We start from the raw sequence: 17,687 nt of genomic DNA on the forward strand, positions 1-17,687 counted from the left end.
CCAACAATAAAGAACTGTAGGGGGTTGGTTGGGGGTAATTGGGGACTCACAGACACATTGGTGGTGGGGGTGTTTGTTATCCTAGGCGGTCGGTCACGTAGCGGCCGGCATAGGGAGACTCGTCGATTGACGCCTTTCCTTCGCTGGAACTGAGGGACAAGCCGTTTCGCGCATGCGCCAGGACTGCCGTACCCGGAAGGGCGTGGGTGCGGCTGGCGCGAGGATTTAAAAGGGCGTAGGGAGGCAGACGCTCCCAACGCCGACTTTGTGCTAATCGCATTTGTACTGCTTGTTTTCGCTGGAGCTGCTTGAACAAATTAAACTGCTGAAGCACCTAACTGCTGTTCGTAGCGTTTTCTTCCTAGTTCGGCCAGGCTCACAGCGTCAAGTCTGACACCTGATGGCCACTGGATAGCATCCAAAAGATAAGAGTTCTCGGTCTTGCTTTGTTTTATTTAGTGATAAAGGTTTTTCTCTACGAGCTCTATGCATCCTAAATCAAAGCTGTCATTTACAATCTAGTCTAATGTTTTTCAACCTTGGCAACTTTAGGATGTGTGGACTGCAACTCCCAGAATTCCTCAGCCGACACATCTTAACATTGCCAAGGTTGAAAAAGGCAGATCCAGGCATGGGCCTGATCTGACATTCAGCGTCCACAGTTCAAAGGTGTAGCCTCAGTCCATCTGGAGCACACTAGTAATAGGAGGCTACCTTAGAAGCTGTGACAAAAGCAGCCCACGTTGCTCAGTTAAATATTATTTTAACTCTATAATCATCGTTATGCAGTAACCTGTGCTCTTTAATATTCTCATATCCACATCTGCTGTTAATAATCATAATTAAAGTTTTTACATAGCAGGGACATGCTATTCCACTGACTATTGTAAGGAAATAGCTGGGAGAATAACTTCACGAATTTCAAACATATAAATTAATAATTCCATAGGAAGAGAAAAATCATTTGATGATTTCATCCTTGGGTCTTTTTTTTTTTTCCAACCCGTTAAATTACTGCCCTAATATACTGAATGAATTGGCTCCATCACGAGCCTCTGTCGTATTACTCCGTCAAGAAAGGCAAACTTAATTTCTGGACGGAGCCATACGACAGCGCCTCGTGACGCTTGCAGAAAACTCCATCGCGGCGATACACCATATATGGCGTTGGGGCGGAGCTTCAAGTCCATGGGGCGTGGCTTCCAGCTAGGGTTGCGTTCAAGCCCCCGCCTTTTGCCGATGAATGACAACACGGTCGAAAAAGCAAGGGGGAGGGGGTGGGAGGGAAAGCCAGAGGCTCCGGCAGGCGAAGTAAGGGGCGGGGTTATTCTAGAATTAACGCCGCCTCTTTCAGCGCGCGGCCGGCACCTGCTGCTGCTGCTGCTGCTGCTGAGGCAGAGGCTTCACTCGCGGCGCCGCGGCGCAAGCAGAAAGGACATCTCTGGTACCGTAATTCCCGCTCGGTTTCGCCAGCGCGCAAGGAGAAACAAAGTTCTCTTCTGGAAAAGAGCCGGCAGGTAAGCGCGCTGGGTTCGACGCGTCTCTCCGCTGGAGCTTGGATTCGTAGGGTCCGCTGGAAGCTTCGCTCTGAAAGGGGCTTACACGAAGGTAAAGGCGCCTAGGACTAAAACTCAACCCGCTGCCCTATTTACCATCCAAAGCGAGCGGGGCGGGAGGCATCTCTCGGTCTCCCGAAGGAGAGGCGAGCGCCGCGCGCAGCCTTTACTTCTGGAAGCTCCTGGTCGCCGCTCGCTCCGCTTCTGGCCACCGCTGATCCGGCAGCTGGAGGTCAGGTTGGTATGAGCCGGAGGAAGGTGACACGGTCTCCCCCACCTCCCACCCCCACCCCCAGTCTTCGTCCCTCCGTGTGGATTGAAACCATCGTATGTTCTGTTCAAAGTTTTGTAGTCCGGCATCCTGCCTTGCCTGGGAGCAGGTCCTGTTTGCTTCGTCCCTCAATCTGGACTTGAAACCATCGTATGTTCTTCCAAAAGTGCTTTTTTTTCTTTTTTTCCAAGAAGCAACTGGACTTTCTTGTTTTAAAACGTCTCGCTTCTCATCCAAGAAGCTTCTTCAGCTCTGACTGGATGGCGGGGAATGACAACCATGACCTGGATGACCGAGAATCTCCATAGACACAATCGTGTGTTCTGTTCAAAGTTTTGTAGTCCGGCACCATGCCTTGCCTGGGAGCAGGTCCGGTTTCCTCGGACAAGTAATGCTTATTAGCCCATACACATGCTGATAACAATGTCAGTCAAACGGTGCATATAGGCAGGGTTTTTCCATATAGGCAGGGGGTCGGGGGATGGGAATTAGGTCAGGTAAAGTCCGTAGTTTTTATGTCTATAGAGATTCTCAGTCAGAGCTGAAGAAGCTTCTTGGATGAGAAGCGAAATGTCTTCAAAGACAAAACAGCAAGTCCAGTTGACTCTTGAAAAAAAAAAAGATGGTCTTTTTGGAGAATCATAGTTTTTGTGTTTTAACTGTATATGTAACTGTAAGCCGCCCAGGGTTAGTTACCCTATGGTAGGATGGACGGCCAGTAAAATTTATAAATAAATAAAAGAAATGTGAATAAATAATAAATAGTTCTCACCCCTTTTTTGCAGGGAAAATCTATCTCACTGCTGTAGGAGGGCGGTTGAGTAACTTGATGAAGTGTGTGGCTCAGTTTCTATGAGCAGTCAGACACAGAGTTTCCCTTCTAGAGGGAAGGATGATAAACTTCAAGTGGCTTCCTTCTTTCTGAGCCAGTAGGCTAGGGTGGTGTGACATGAATCTCTGTACTCAGCTTAGAGTTTGATAGACCTTGCAGTTTGCCTGCCTTTGAATGGGTATTAAATAAATAAACTCTCACGGTCACTTCTCATTCCCTCTTGAGTTTTTTAAAGGTGTAAGTACAGTATATCAGATCATTGATTCCCATAAGTCTTCTTTTTCCTCTGTCTGGCTTCTCCAATTCACTTTAACTTCAATACTTACATTGACAGTCAGGGTGATATGGAGTAGGGAATACAGTTTTGTTTTGTTTTTTGGCCTCCCTTAGCAATAGAAGTTCACTGGGTGATCTTCACCCAGTTAGTTTTTCTCTATCCTATTTTGGATTGTTTTGGGGGGCAAAAGTATACCAGCCTGAGCTCCTGAATGAATGTGGGACATAAATTGAATATATTCCTTGCCAAATGATTCAGACATCTCAAAAGGGTAAACTGTGGGTCCCTCCTCTTTTTGAAAACCAAAGCATTTGAACAGGGCAGCAACTTTACTGTGCCAACTTCTGATTTAAGAAGCATTTTATCCCCAAAAGCTTGAATAATTCCTTCTGTTCTGATATTCTAGAAGATCATTAAAATTTCCCCAGTCCAACCAGCTTTGGCTCCTGTTATCTGCTGAGGATGCCCATTGTTACATTTACATAATTATTTTATGTTTCTTTATGATGTTTGTTTTTGTCTTATTTCTCTTTTGTTGTACAACTGTCCTGAGTCATAAGATTAATACAATTAACACATATAGTCCAGTGGTGGGTTGCCCCCAGTTCGCACTGGTTCTACAGAACCGGTAGTAAAACCGGTGGGAGGCTCTGGCCACTGACTCCGATGTCATCAAAACACTTCTGCGCTTGCGCAGAAGAGTGTGCGGCCCCGCTGCGAACCGGTAGTAAAGGTAAGTAGAACCCACCCCTGATATAGTCGAATAAATAAAATCCCCAGCCTTCTATCTTGATTGGCAGCAACATTTTGCTAGAGTTTCCAAAAAGATTTCTCAGCCCCAAGCTGCAGAAATCAGGGGATTTTATTTTTTGATTTCTGTCCCCATTCTTTTTGATGGATTAATTATGATCTGTTTCTTAGAGTGCGTTGATAAACGGAAGGCCAGTAAGCTTAATTTTGAAGTGAAGATTAAGTGAAATTGTACCAATCTCAATCTCCCTTTTGATCCTCTGATCAAAAATGAATTCTGCCCCCTTTTTTGAACCTTCACATTCTGACCTCCAATCTTGCACTTTGCCAGAATAGAAATCCATGTGCAGAGTTGACCATACGGAACTGTACTTTTGTTGTGTCAGCCTGAATCATAACATCAAATATTTAAAAGCTATGATTATCCTTTCTTAAAGAAGCATACATCAGCCACTGCTCTTTTTTTTTTTAGTTCAGATGTTTAGTAATAGCCGGATTTAATATCCTGCCTTTTATTTAATTAGGGATGTTATGGAGGGAGGTATGTAAGCAGTCATTGGATCATTCATACAAGATGGGGGTCAGGAAGAGCATAGTTTTGGTTTTGTAATACTGCCAATGTGAATTTAAGCCCTGCTTCTAAATGTTCATAAGTTTTCTGTCTGCTCCCTCTCTCTTCCCCCCCCCCTAATTTATTTCTACACCAGCAACTTGACATGCAGACACTTAACATATGAAGCTTTCTCTGCCATGGCTATAAAGTGTTATGGCAAGAGCTTTTTCACTTGCTTAGTTCTCCTATGTCACTACTGCTATCAAAGAGATAGGAACAGAGTTAAGCATAGTATCTTTTTCAAAGAAGCAGCACATCTCCACTTCCCGAATCCTAGTAATTTGCCATAAAAAATAGATAATTTGATCATGAATTTTCAGGCCATGTTCTCGGTCATAATGATGGAAAAAATAAATATTGTTGGATTTGTGATGAGCAGTGATGAGAAAGGGTGTGGGATTATTTTCTTACAGAAAGGAACCTATTTTGCACTCTGGAACATAATGATAATAACCCATTCGCCTAATGACTCCTGTAATATAGTCTTATGGTGCAGGAGAAATCTGAATCTCTCTAAATCAGGAATGTAGATAAGCAAGATTGCCCTTCCCCCTTGGCACAGATGATTCCCAGAAGCTTAAGTCCCTTCCGTTTGCGGATGTACCTTCCTCTCTCGGGGGACTGCAGCAACAAACAATGAGTTGAAAAGCTATCACAGTTTGCATTTCACAAATACAAGTTCCCCAGTGACTGAGTTCAGACATTGTGTTAGGCTGAACCACAATTTTCTTTCAATAGCTACTCTTGGCTGAGCTCCCTCTTCATGCTAAGCCACAAATCATAATTCACAAATTATATTAGCTCCATTGAGACAATATGCAGCACAAAACACACACATACCATTGTTTGGCTTACCACAGTCCTGTGATTCTCTCCCCACCCACATGTACAGATTCAGTTCTCAATAAGCCATCCGTGCCTGCTGCTGTAAACCAGGGAATGAAGCACCCAATGGCTCTCTTCCTGCTTGAGTCCTAAAATGACATGATTAAACTAAGATATCTGAGGTCCTTGCTTGTTGATAACATTCAAGGAAGTTGATGCTACTAGCCCTTTGAATCGTACTGTATGCAACCTACAGATAGGTTGACTGAACGGTTGTGGGAAATGAGAATGTCTAGTCTAACGAAGAAAAGGACGAGGAGTGACATGATAGCAGGCTTCCAATATTTGAGAGGTTGTCTCAGAAATGAAGGGGGTCAACCAGTGGTGAAATCCATTTTTTTTTTATTACTGGTTCTGTGGGCGTGGCTTGGTGGGCGTGGCAGAGGAAGGATACTGCAAAATCTCCATTCCGTCCCCACTCTGGGGCCAGCCAGAGGTGGTATTTGCCGGTTCTCCAAACTACTCAAAATTTCCATTACCGGTTCTCTGAACTGCTCAAAATTTCCACTACCGGTTCTCCAGAACCTGTCAGAACCTGCTGGATTTCACCCCTGGGGTCAACCTATTCTCCAAAACAGCTGAGGGCAAGATAAGAAGTAATGGGTGGAAGCTTAACAAAGAGAGATCCAACATAGAATTAAAGAGAAATTTCCTGTCAGTGAGAACAATCAGTGAAACAGCTGTGCTCTGGAAGTTGTGGGTGCTCCATCCCTGGCAGTTTTTAAGAAGAGATTGGACAATGATTTGCCTGGAGAGATATAGGGTCTCCTGCTTAAGCAGAGGGTTGGACTAGAAGACCTCCAAGGTCACTTTCAATTCTGTTATTCTGTATTCTGCAGAATACATGCTTCTGGTTATGGTACAGTTTGTTGGTGGTCAGCAGTCAACATGACTTAGGCTCCAAATAGCCTGGGGATCACCTTTGATACTCTTCTGCCACTCCCTAAAATTATAAGAAGGAAACCTTATTTCTGGGGTGGGATGATACATCATAGAAAGAAGATGGTTTTAGAAGTTGGGTCCAATCATATAACGCCTCACCAATTTAAATATATTCCTCTTCCCATTTCCTTGCTATTTCTCACTGGTTGTTGATGTCCATTTTATTCCTACAGGCTTTTGTTGAAGTCCATTTTATGCCCACAGGTTCACTCTGTCAGATTGGCTGATCGTTCTATATTGTTCTTATGAGTTTATAATTTTAAAGCTACACTAGCTGGTGCTTTGCACAAGAAAGGAAAGGTGTATGTAGTTCAAGGACTAATTATAGGGTCATTGATTGGGTGCTAAGGAATGTGAGCGTTTCCTGAAATGACTCTTACTAGGCAGTTTGCCAATAGCTCTCTGTTTTTTCAGAATACTTAAAGGACTATAAAATAAAGCTATTCATTTCATTAAAGATGAAACTGGAGGTATATCTTTTCTTGAATAAGAGTATCAAGTAATGATGCTTAGAAACAACATCTGGAATCTTTCCTACAGACCATCAGTTGATGCATTGGATAGTAGCATTATTTTAAATTTACTGACAGAGAAGAAGGTCCCAATGAAGAAACTTGGTTTCTATCTATCTGAACAAAGTTAGAATCAAACTGCAAAAGAGAATCCTTATGCTCACATAGTGAATGCAGCCAAGCTAGTATTTGAGTTCTAGTTTCTCAGACTTGGGTACTATAGTGTTTCTGTCTATAAAATATACACACATTCATAAACACACACAAATTGCTGGATAGAATTTTATCTATCAAAGTTTCCCAGAAAGTAGAAGGCTTGATAGACACTGTTATACAAACTCTTTTCCTTCCTTCCTTCCTTCCTTCCTTCCTTCCTTCCTTCCTTCCTTCCTTCCTCCCTCCCTCCCTCCCTCCCTCCCTCCCTCCCTCCCTTCCCATATTTTTACCTGGAAGATTGCTGCACTGATAACCCTAGTTCATTTTATCATGAGACTTTTAAGGAAGAATAAATTTAAAGATAATGAGGGATTTGAGTAGAGTTTGAACTAAGGATCTTTATAAGATTTCTCCATCTTTATGTAACTTTTTCAACTACACAAACATTGCTTTATGATAAAATAAGGGCAATTAAGGTAAGCCAAAAAAGCAGATTGATCTTTATCTGCTGTTATAATCAGTTGAACATCTCCCTCATTTATCCTAAAAACCAAGAGTGCTTTGGCTGAAAGATGATGAACAATATAACAATAGTTTTATTTCAAGAAATATTGATCAAAGTTATGTTTTTGTCAAGGAAGGCATTAACTGGATGAAATATTTTTTGTGGCTTACCTCTGTGTTGGCATCAATTTTCAAAGCAAATTTATAAGCCTGTATATGTCACAATATTTTCAGAAAATTGGATCTTAGAGAAGCTTGTTTCAGTTCTTATATCACTGTTTTATTAGTGAGTTCATTTCCTTATCTGCTGATGAATTAACTAAAGCTTTACTTGATTAATCAGGGGGCCACTGTTAATAGGTAGAGCCAGAAGAGTCTTAAATGTTTAACGATTAGTTCTGCTTACTTCCATCGCTACCTCCATACTGTGTCACTAGATGCCAAACACAGTTGATCAGTGCCCTAAGCAGTATGGGTCAGTTCTCAACCGGCTCTCAAAATTCCAGAAAAAATCTAATAATCAACCTCATAAACTGGTGTGAGCCTGCTCAAGCACACCACTAAGGTGTGCTTAGGCCACTAAGCAGGCCTATACATTTTTAAAAAGCTCATTTTACTCTCCTGTAATGCTGAAATATGAAATGCAAAAAGAAAATGACTAACAATTACCATTGTTTGTCCTGAGAAGCACTTTTTTCATCATCTCCATTACAATAATAATAATAATTGTCTGTTGCTTCCTTAAATATTTGAAGAATACATCTATCTGTTTGGTTTTTTGTTTTTTTTTTTAAATTACCCTTCCCTTTGAACCAGTTTCATCAGTTGGGAGTTCTAAGTGTTGCTCATAAGTAGGACTCATAGCTTACAACTGAGCCTCAGTTTCAACACCAAAATATATAGGAAGATCTATCCAGTCTGGATGGACCTTAGTTCTGTGCTCTTAATACCTGATCCACATGTGGAGTTTCTCAGAGAAAGGACTACAATTCAGAATAATGGAGGAACACCACATCCCAAACAACAACAGAAAAAAGAATTGACATCCAAATCTGCTGAATGTTTCTTACAGCTATTAAAGGACGGGGCACCCTGCCTTATGTCAGATTTGATAGCCTTAATGCAATCGGTAATTACTCCAGATGCAATTTCCTCCCATTTGCTCAGCTTTCTCCCTATGTGCCTTCCAGATTGTCCGTAGTTGCTGTCCATGTTATTTGAAAAGAGCTGAGGGAGAAAAGGAAGCAGCACTGATAAATACATTCAATCCTACTCATTTTCTAGCAAAGAGGACTTGATGGGCTTATTTCAGATTCTTCTATTATCTGGTCTTTTTGCATTTGGAAGCTGCTTTCGGGATACCTAACTTGATGGTATCGATGGAAACCAAGAATTAGGATCTGGTATAAGATGCAGGTTCAAGTAGAAGACTTCAACTTCTCCTATCAGTTTCTGTGAAACCAACAGACTTGGGGAATTGGTGGACTGAAGATCTAGCCATTTTTACTTTGTAGGAGAAGGTAGACATTAGGACACTAATCCAGATCAAGCTCCTGAACTCTCAGGTGGGCTGCTAGAGAGCATCTTTCAGGGCAGAGATAATTTTCAACTGAGTGAAAGAAAGTTCTAATTGAATGACTAGTTTTCTTTTTTTTTTTCAATCTTCTTCACACATTTTTTTTCTTTTTCAGGAAAAACATGTCAAATATATATTGGTTTGTTCCTATTACACATGCATTTTAAATGTCTTATGAATCATTTGCAAAACTTCCCATTCTGCTTATTCTTCATTATTATCACTCAACTATTTTCTTTTTCCTGTTTATATCACACCTAGTCCAATTTGTGCCCAAGGAACTTCCTTCCTTCCTTGTCTTTCCTGGTAGCTTGTATAATCAGTTCTGCCATAAACTGAGATCCTACGGCACTAGGTGAGCAGTTTGACAATGTGCAACAGTCTCTTTGGTTCCTGTCTTTTGCCTGATGACCATCCCATCCCTTTTAATTTATTTCAGTGAGGCTCCTCTATGATGGAGCTGCCATGGACAGGAAACTATGGTCGCTATCACAATATTTAATTTAAAACTTCTTGCTGGGCTTTTCAATATCTGGGTGGAATTGAGTAGGTGGAACCTTCTCATGACCACTCACCAAGTCCCATGGCTTTCTACCATTGTCCACACATAGGAGCTTTCTGACTTATCCTGCAACATGAAATTGTCTGTCCCTCATGATATTGTAAGCTGGCCAGAGCTGCTTGATAGTGAGATGGACAGCATATAAATTTAATCAATAAATAGTGTTATAAATAAATAGCATAATAAATAGAAGGAAGGAAGGAAGGAAGGAAGGAAGGAAGGGGAGAGAGAGAGAGAGAAAGGAAAGAAAGAAAGGAAGGAAGGAAGGAAGGAAGGAAGGAAGGAAGGAAGGAAGGAAGGAAGGAAAAGTTGTGTCATCTGTCTCTTGCCTGTATGTCTCACACATCTCTGATCCAAGGGGTTGCCCTTGTTTGGCCATATTGATTCTTGACCAGTGACCCAAGAACAGAGATGATTTAAGGATTTCCAAATGACTAATTTCTCTCTGCTAACAAGAAATAGATGGGATTGAAAGAAAAGGGCTATAGCATTTCATGCAAAAAGCAGAAGGAAATTTGGGGGGGGGAGAGAGAGATCGGCTTTGTTGTTACCAGTAACCAGAGACAGGATTTTTTTAAAAAAATCTGATATGTCTCTCCATATGTGGCAACTTGATAGGATAAATGTTTGCGGCAGAACTAAAAGTGCACCTGTTCACTGGTGACATGAAAAAATAAGAGGCAGCTGACATGATTTAAAGACAGGTTTACAATCTGATTTTTTTTTAAAAAAATTAAGAAGTAAAGTCTTCTGTAAGTCAACCTTTGTTCTGGATGGTATGTTCATTTCATTTTCTTGGCGACAGTTGCTTTACCATTGCCTTCTCCCAAGTATTTATCCAAGTACTAATTAGACCCACATTCATAGGAACCTATTTATATTTCAATTTCTGACTTTCAAGCAGGGTGGATAAAAATCAATGATTTTTTTTAAAAAAATAAAAAAAATCAGATTTTTTTTATTTAAATCGGATTTTTTTTATTTAAATCGGATTTTTTTTTATTTAAATCAGATTTTTTTGATTTTTATTGAATTTATTTTAATAAAAAACTTTTGGGGTAAACATCTATCATAAAATAGTTTTCTATTTAAGATACATAAATAATTTAGTTTATTCAGCATGAAATGGAGCTTAGTTACGTAGCATGAGGCTGTATATTCTGCAACACTGGGACTATCGGTGAGTCAACAGTGGGTCAAAGGAGTAGCAGAGATGACAGTTGCTCTTTAAAAATTATGATTTAAATCAAGTTGATTTAAATCAAGCCTTTTTACTAGTGATTTAAATCATGTTTAAATTGTGATTTAAATCAACTCGATTTAAATCAGATCCACCCTGCTTTCAAGTGTCTACACCTTGAAGAGGTTCAGAGATACTTCATTTATATGCAGCAACATGTGTAATTTAGCTTTATCTTCAAACCCAGTTTAAGAAATAAGATAGTTTAGGGGTATCTTTGTAATTTTTGACCGTACTGTACTATGGGTTGTGACTAGAAAGCTGTAGGATCTCCACGTTTGATGTAAGTCCTAGGTATCTGAGTTTGTACCGTTGACTAATCAACAGACAGTTTGATCTCTTCCTTGCTACTCAGGGGCAGTTTCAAAACCCGTCGCTACCGGTTCACTCGTGGGTGCGCACATGCTCGCGACGCTTCTACACGTGCGCAGAAGCCTCCGGGCTGGTGGACGGAGTCTCCTGCCACCACCTCTACTGGTTTCCCGATCCGGGGCGAACCGGTAGCAACCCACTGCTATTGCTACTACAGGTAGTCATCAACTTACAACAATTCATTTAGTGACCGTTCAAAGTTACAATGGCACTGAAAAAAAGTGACATGACCATTTTTTCACACTTATGACCATTGCATGACCATCCCCATGATCACGTGATTTACATTGGTATGCTTGAAAACTGGTTCATAGTTACAGTAGTTGCAGTGTCCTGTGGTCATGTGATCATCTTTTGCGACCTTTTGACAAATCAAGTCAATGGGGAAGCCAGATTCACTATGTTACTAATTTAACAATTGCAGTGATTCACTTAATTTCGTAAAAGTCGTAAAATGGGGCAAAACTCAGTTAACAAATTTCTCACTTAGCAGCGTAAATTCTAGGCTCAATTATGGTCGTAAGTCGAGGACTACCTGTACTAAAATGTCAAGACAGCAAGGATACTTGATTTTTTAAACAAACCTTCCACCGGGGTCAATACAGCCCTTAGTATTCTTGATGGGGGCTGATTAAGTCCTTGCTATATCCAGCAGACAGTCTGGCTACTAAGGCTGGACTGGGGAAGGAGTAGGTATAGGGGAAATTCTTGCCAAGCCTGGGACAACAATCCCTTTGTGTTCCGTTTCAACCTTCTAGCATTTTCACCCACTTTCGTTTGCCAGGGATTGTGCATTGCTTGGAATGTTTGCAAACTCGCTGCAGGAGACCTTTTGCAGGACAGGCAGTGTTAAGAATAATCACAATGGGCACAGAGGTTGATGAACTGGCAGGATAATTTCTAAAACTTTGTTTAGCTGCAGTGTTCAGATTTCATAACTAACTCTCCCCAACTCTCTGGGTGTCAGTATTCCATATATGGCTCAAAAATCGATTAATTAAAGGATCTCCAACTTTGGTATGAAGCAACCCAAGCATAGGAGTTATTCGTTTGAGACAGATTGTGTTGTTCCAATGTATTTACAGCTACTTGATACACAAGTTAAATTGAGGAGGCTTTCTGTGCCCACCAGATTGTCAGATAAAAATCTTTACTTGCAGAATTGCTGTGGGTTGAGTGGCCCAGTAACCAGCTACCCAAGAACAACAGCCTTTATTTTGAAGTACTTTATTGTTTTTGATGTTAAAACCTTTTGGGCAACAATCCTCCCAAACTTCGTCTAAGCCTTTTGGATGTATATGCAGCATGGATTATTTTCCTTGTCACTAAAATCTCAACTCCCACAATACAGCCACTAAAAATTTGTCTTATCCTCTTTGTAGAGTACAGAGTCAACTTACAATAGTTCATTTAGTGACCGTTCAAACTTACAATGGCACTGACTGCTTTTCACACTTACAACCGTTGCAGCATCCCCATGGTCACATGACCAAAATTCAAAAGCTTGGCAACTGGTTCATATTTATGACTTGTTATATCATATCGTCATGTGATCACCTTTTGTGACCTTCAGATAAGCAAAGTCAGAATGGGGGAAGCCAGATAAATCAGTAACTTCATTACTAATTTAACAACTGCGATAACTCACTTAACAGCTGTGACGAAAAAGGTCGTAGAATGGGGCAAAATTCACTTAACAAATATCTCTTTAACAAAGTAGATTGTGGGCTCAATTGTGGTCATAAGTCAAGGACTAGCTATACGAGTATTATTCTAAACTCCCCATCCAGAAGAATTAATGAAATCTATATATATAAAAAAGGATCTATGCATATATATATATACGATCCAGCATAACTCTGGAACAACTCGAGCAATTTCAACCAAACTTGGTACACAGATGACTTACTCTCTGGAAACAAATACTGTGGGGGTAAGACACCCCTGGAGTGTGTGTGTGTGTGTGTGTCTGTGTGTGTGTTTGTGTGTGTCTTCCAGCATATCTCTGGAACACCTTGAGCAATTTCAACCAAATTTGGTACACAGATGACTTACTCTGTGGAAAAAAAATGCCCCAAGGGGTGTCATGTGCACATGCGCAGAAGGCAGGGGGGGATTAGGATGAAAAAATACCCGGGCAGCACTGAGTCATCAGCTAGTATAAAATTAAAAAAACTATATTCTATGGATCTGGGGCACAGCTATGCAGTATACCTAAACTGCAGCCCTCTGATTGCTAGTACCTTTCAATACATTCCTTACCCCAACATTTCAAGAACAGTTTTGCTGATCTTAGGGTTAGAAACTCACTTTTCAAGCTGTATTCTATAGCTGTACTCTATTCTGTGGCTTTTGGTGCTACTTCTTTGTTGTGGCAGACACAAAATCCATGTTGGGTCCCAGAGTGGTTTAAATTTTCTTGTGTTGGCTGCAGTAACGAACGATGGATGGATGGATGGAGAACAGAAAACATGTCTATTTGCTCTTTTCCCAGATTCCCTTCCTGAGAAACTGCCGTCTCTCTCACACTTCACATTGGTGTATTTTTAGAACCAGGAACCCTTAAAAAGGCAGCCTATTGATTCCATTCATCCTAGCCCTCACGTACCAGCTTTTCCGTTTTAGAATTATATTCTGGTCTTCTTGGTAACATGACCTCAACATCAATATTCCTATTATCTCCCATGCTTGTGTTCTGAAATAAACCAGATCCCTGCAGGGCCTTTGGCTATAACCAAAACATGTCTGGCGTTTTAGTTTTTCACAGGATTGTCAGCAACGACACACTGTTTGGTTTGTATATCATAAAGATTGCTAGGAACAGAAGGTCGGCAAAGAGGCCCCTTCTAGAGAGTTTTAGCTTTTACTTTTTAAAACTTTTATGCTTCCGTGTAGCTTTTGATTTATATAATGGATGGAAGATACAAACCATTGTCAGCCTAATTGCTGCACAAGACATAAATAAGCTTCTGCTTTGTTCTAGTCGAATGAGGAGAAAGGCACGTTGGTGAGCTCTCGATTCTGAACTATGGAGCCTTTGGTTTTTTTTTTTTTTTTTAAAGCTATATTAAAGTTTTTAGACCCATTTCTATTTTTTTTTTTAAATTTATTTTATGCACTTAATAGAGTTGGGCAGCTTGCCCTGGCCTTGAAGCAGCTGGGTCTTTTTTTCTGGAATTGCACATCTGTTCTCAGCTGCAGTGCAATCTGGGGAAAAGCCATGTTTGGTTTAAGGAGTTGAGCCGACAATGTGCTAAAAGCACGTCTGCATTTGTTGCAAGCATTTTTACCCTATGGATCCAAGTAACTGCAAACCTATTCGTTTGTTTGTTTGCTAGATTTATATCTAGTATTTCATTCAGGAGCTTCCTTCCCTCCCTCCCTCCCTCCTTCCCTTCCGCTATATTTTTTTCCCCTAAAAAAGGTTGGTGATGACTAACCTTTTTACCATCACGTGACAAAAGCAGGGGGAGCGCGGGGAGGTCATGTGTGCACATGCCCACACCCATAATTCAAAGCCCCCTCTGCCCCGCACATGTGTGCATGCCCCCCCCACTGCCCCTACTTTTGGCACATGATGGCACGGTGGGCCCGGTAGGCCCGTTTTTTCACCCTCCCCAAGCTCCAGAGGCTTTCTAGGAGCCTGGGGAGGGTGAAAATGGCCTTCCCCACCCCCCTGGAGGGCCTCTGGAGGCCAGAAACAGCCCATTTCCTGACTTCTGGTGGGCCAGGAAGGCCCAAAAATCAGTTGGCCAGGGTTCACATGTGCGCTGGAGTTGAGCTACGGCAGTGCTTGCATGCCCACAGATATGGCTCTGCATGCCACCTGTGGCACGCGTGCCATAGGTTCGCCATCACGGCCCTATAACAACAAACCTGTGAGATAACTTGAACTGAAAAAGAATGTCTGGCCTAAAGTAAACTTCCATGGCTGAGGGTGGAACCGAAGTCTCTCTAATCGTAGCCTACTCTTCTATAAACTATAACTATAGCCACTACACTACACTGGCTATCTAATTTAATCTATTAAATAAAGCATATAAGCAAATATTATCCTTGTCTCTCTCGCCAGAAATTCGCTATTACAAATGAAGTGAACAAGGTGTGTGGGTGAGTGGTTAAGGCGCCAGGCTAGAAAGCAGGAGACCATGAGTTCAAATCCCACCGTAGTCATGAAAGCTGGCTGGATGACTTTGGCCCAATCAACAAGGGACAGTGAGTTCTAATCCTGCCTTAGCCCCAAAAGCTGTCTGAGTGACTATCACTTGCTCTGGTCACTCCTTATATTATATACTTACAAGCTACATTTATCTGCTTCCATGTAAAGCTTGTGTCAATTCACATTGCAGTGTTAAGAAATAATATACAGACGCAATGGAGTTATCAGACATGAGAAAGAGCACATGAGATATTTTCCAGTAGATGCAATTCATACACTAAAGAACAATATTTGTAGCTCAGAGTTGAAATGAGGGGTCCTTGGTGCTCTCTGAGTTTGCTTGTTTTGTTTTCTTTTTCTGGCTTAACATTTTTATTGAGTTATAAGATAAAATAAGATATAAAATATAAAAATAAATAGGAGAATGGTGGGGGGTGAAGAGTGGGAAGAGAAGTGAGGAAGGGTAGGAAACAAAGAAAAAAAAACATTGACTTCCGACCCCCTCCGTTGCACTAAAATAAGACATTAAAATCAAATAACTCCTTTTTGTTTTTTCATAATAATATAAACAAGCCATTTCTATAAAGATCTATTGACCTAATTGGTAAAAACCCAAAATCAAAATTTCATTCTTTTCTACTTCAAGCACAAAGTTCAGAAGCAGTCTCCATGTGGAAACAAAAGTACTTATATTCTTTTCTTTAATCAAAATAGTCAATTTTGCTATTTCAGCCACTGATAATGTTACCAAGTCTGGATAATTTATTTATTTATTTTTTATTTTTATACCGCCCGTCTCCCGCGGGACTCAGGGGGGTGCACAGCCAAAATAAAACATAGTATACAAAATTTAAAAACAATTTAAAAAACAATTAAATAATTTTGGCCCAAATAATTTAAAACAACCCAATTAAAACCGAATCAATTAAAACTGAGAGGATGGGATCAAGCCAGCCCAGCTAGATGGAATAAGTGTATTTTCAGGGCCCGACAAAAAGTCCGGAGGTCTGATATCGTGCGTATCTCAGGGGGTAGGTCATTCCAGAGGGCTGGTGCCGCCGCAGAGAAGGCTCTCCCCCTGGGGGTCGCCAGCTGGCACTGTCTGGCTGACGGCACCCTGAGGAGGCCCTCTCTGTGTGAGCGAACCGGCCGGTGGGAGGCTATTGGCGGCAGAAGGCGGTCTCGCAAATACCCCAGCCCTAAGCCATGGAGCGCTTTAAAGGTGATCACCAACACCTTGAAGCGCACCCGGAAGGCCACAGGAAGCCAGTGCAGCTCGCGCAGGAGAGGTGTCACGTGGGAGCGCCCCGTCGCTCCCATAATCCCCCGCGCGGCCGCATTCTGGACCAACTGGAGCCTCCGGGTGCACCCCAAGGAGAGCCCCATGTAGAGAGCATTGCAGTAGTCCAGGCGGGAAGTGACGAGTGCTTGAGTGACCGTGCATAGGGAGTCCCAATCCAGAAAGGGACGCAACTGGCGTATCAGGCGAACCTGATAGAAAGCTCCCATGGCCATGGCCGTCATATGCTCTTCTAAAGACAGCCGTGCATCCAGGAGGACGCCTAAGTTGCGAACCCTCTCCGTGGGGGCCAATGATTTGTAATGAAACATCTGCAAGAAAACAATCATGCTCAGAGAGCATCAAGGACCCAGTTGTCTTAGCTGCATGTATGTGTAAAGAAATAATATTAGTGGCTGAAGTTACTCATCTTACCTTTTGGCTCTTCCTTTTGAGATACTTTTGAGCAAGCATAGATGTTTTGGGGAGGGATAACTTCAAGACGAATCAATTCTGAACAACATCATCTCTTTGGAGCAGAATAGAAATGGATCTGTTGTTCTCTTTGTCCTCTCCTGTTTCATGCCTGGAGAACTGGTGTATCACTGACCTGCATCATTACAAGTTCTCTCTGCCCTCTAAATGAACCTTATCTTCAGTAGCATTAATACATGGAGAAATTAAGCTGACTGAAATAACTGTTCGACACCTAAAGATATCTGGGGTATATATTGCAAGAGGCTTTTCTAAGGCAGAATTCTTCACTTACCCTGGCAGTAACAGGCCAGTTCATTTTCATAATACCAGAATTACGGGATATCACCCTGGACTTTGTAGGAGAAATTAACCCAGTTGCAACGTCAGCAGCGCCCATTTGATAGTAGTTCCTTGTGATCAACTCTAGCTCTTTCTATGTAGCACAATGTCTTTCTATTTACTGGCTTCTCCATTTTTTGGCACTGCCCGGTATCTTCTTGTGGCAGCTGAAAGGAATGGGGAAGTCTCAGACTTTGCATATGATATAAATAAAGGGCTTTCAACAAGTTTCTCTAATAACCACCCACTGAGAGCCACTGTAGTCATTCTTTCACTCATGCAGATTGAATCTGAAGTTGCTTTGCTTTAGTTACTGAAACTATTACATCAATAGAGCTCTCAAGAGGACAAATGTAATATTGCCAGAAGACAGATGTAATAGCAG

General features: G+C 41.6%; 1 protein-coding gene across 2 annotated transcripts in view; it reads left to right on the plus strand.

Annotated features, from left to right (window-relative positions):
- The first annotated feature begins 1,417 nt into the window (after nt 1-1,417).
- FRMPD1 (FERM and PDZ domain containing 1) overlaps nt 1,418-17,687 on the plus strand; it is a 77,602-nt gene continuing 61,332 nt past the window's right edge. The window contains exon 1 of one of the 2 annotated variants that reach the window (XM_070938504.1): nt 1,418-1,517. The gene's annotated coding sequence lies outside the window, so the exon portion shown is untranslated. The remainder of the gene's footprint in view (nt 1,518-17,687) is intronic. The other variant, XM_070938505.1, reaches the window with a different exon arrangement.

This window comes from Pituophis catenifer, unplaced genomic scaffold (genome assembly GCF_029215685.1).
Source record: "Pituophis catenifer annectens isolate HBS135680 unplaced genomic scaffold, rPitCat1.0.hap2 SCAF_2, whole genome shotgun sequence".
NCBI lineage: Eukaryota > Metazoa > Chordata > Lepidosauria > Squamata > Colubridae > Pituophis > Pituophis catenifer.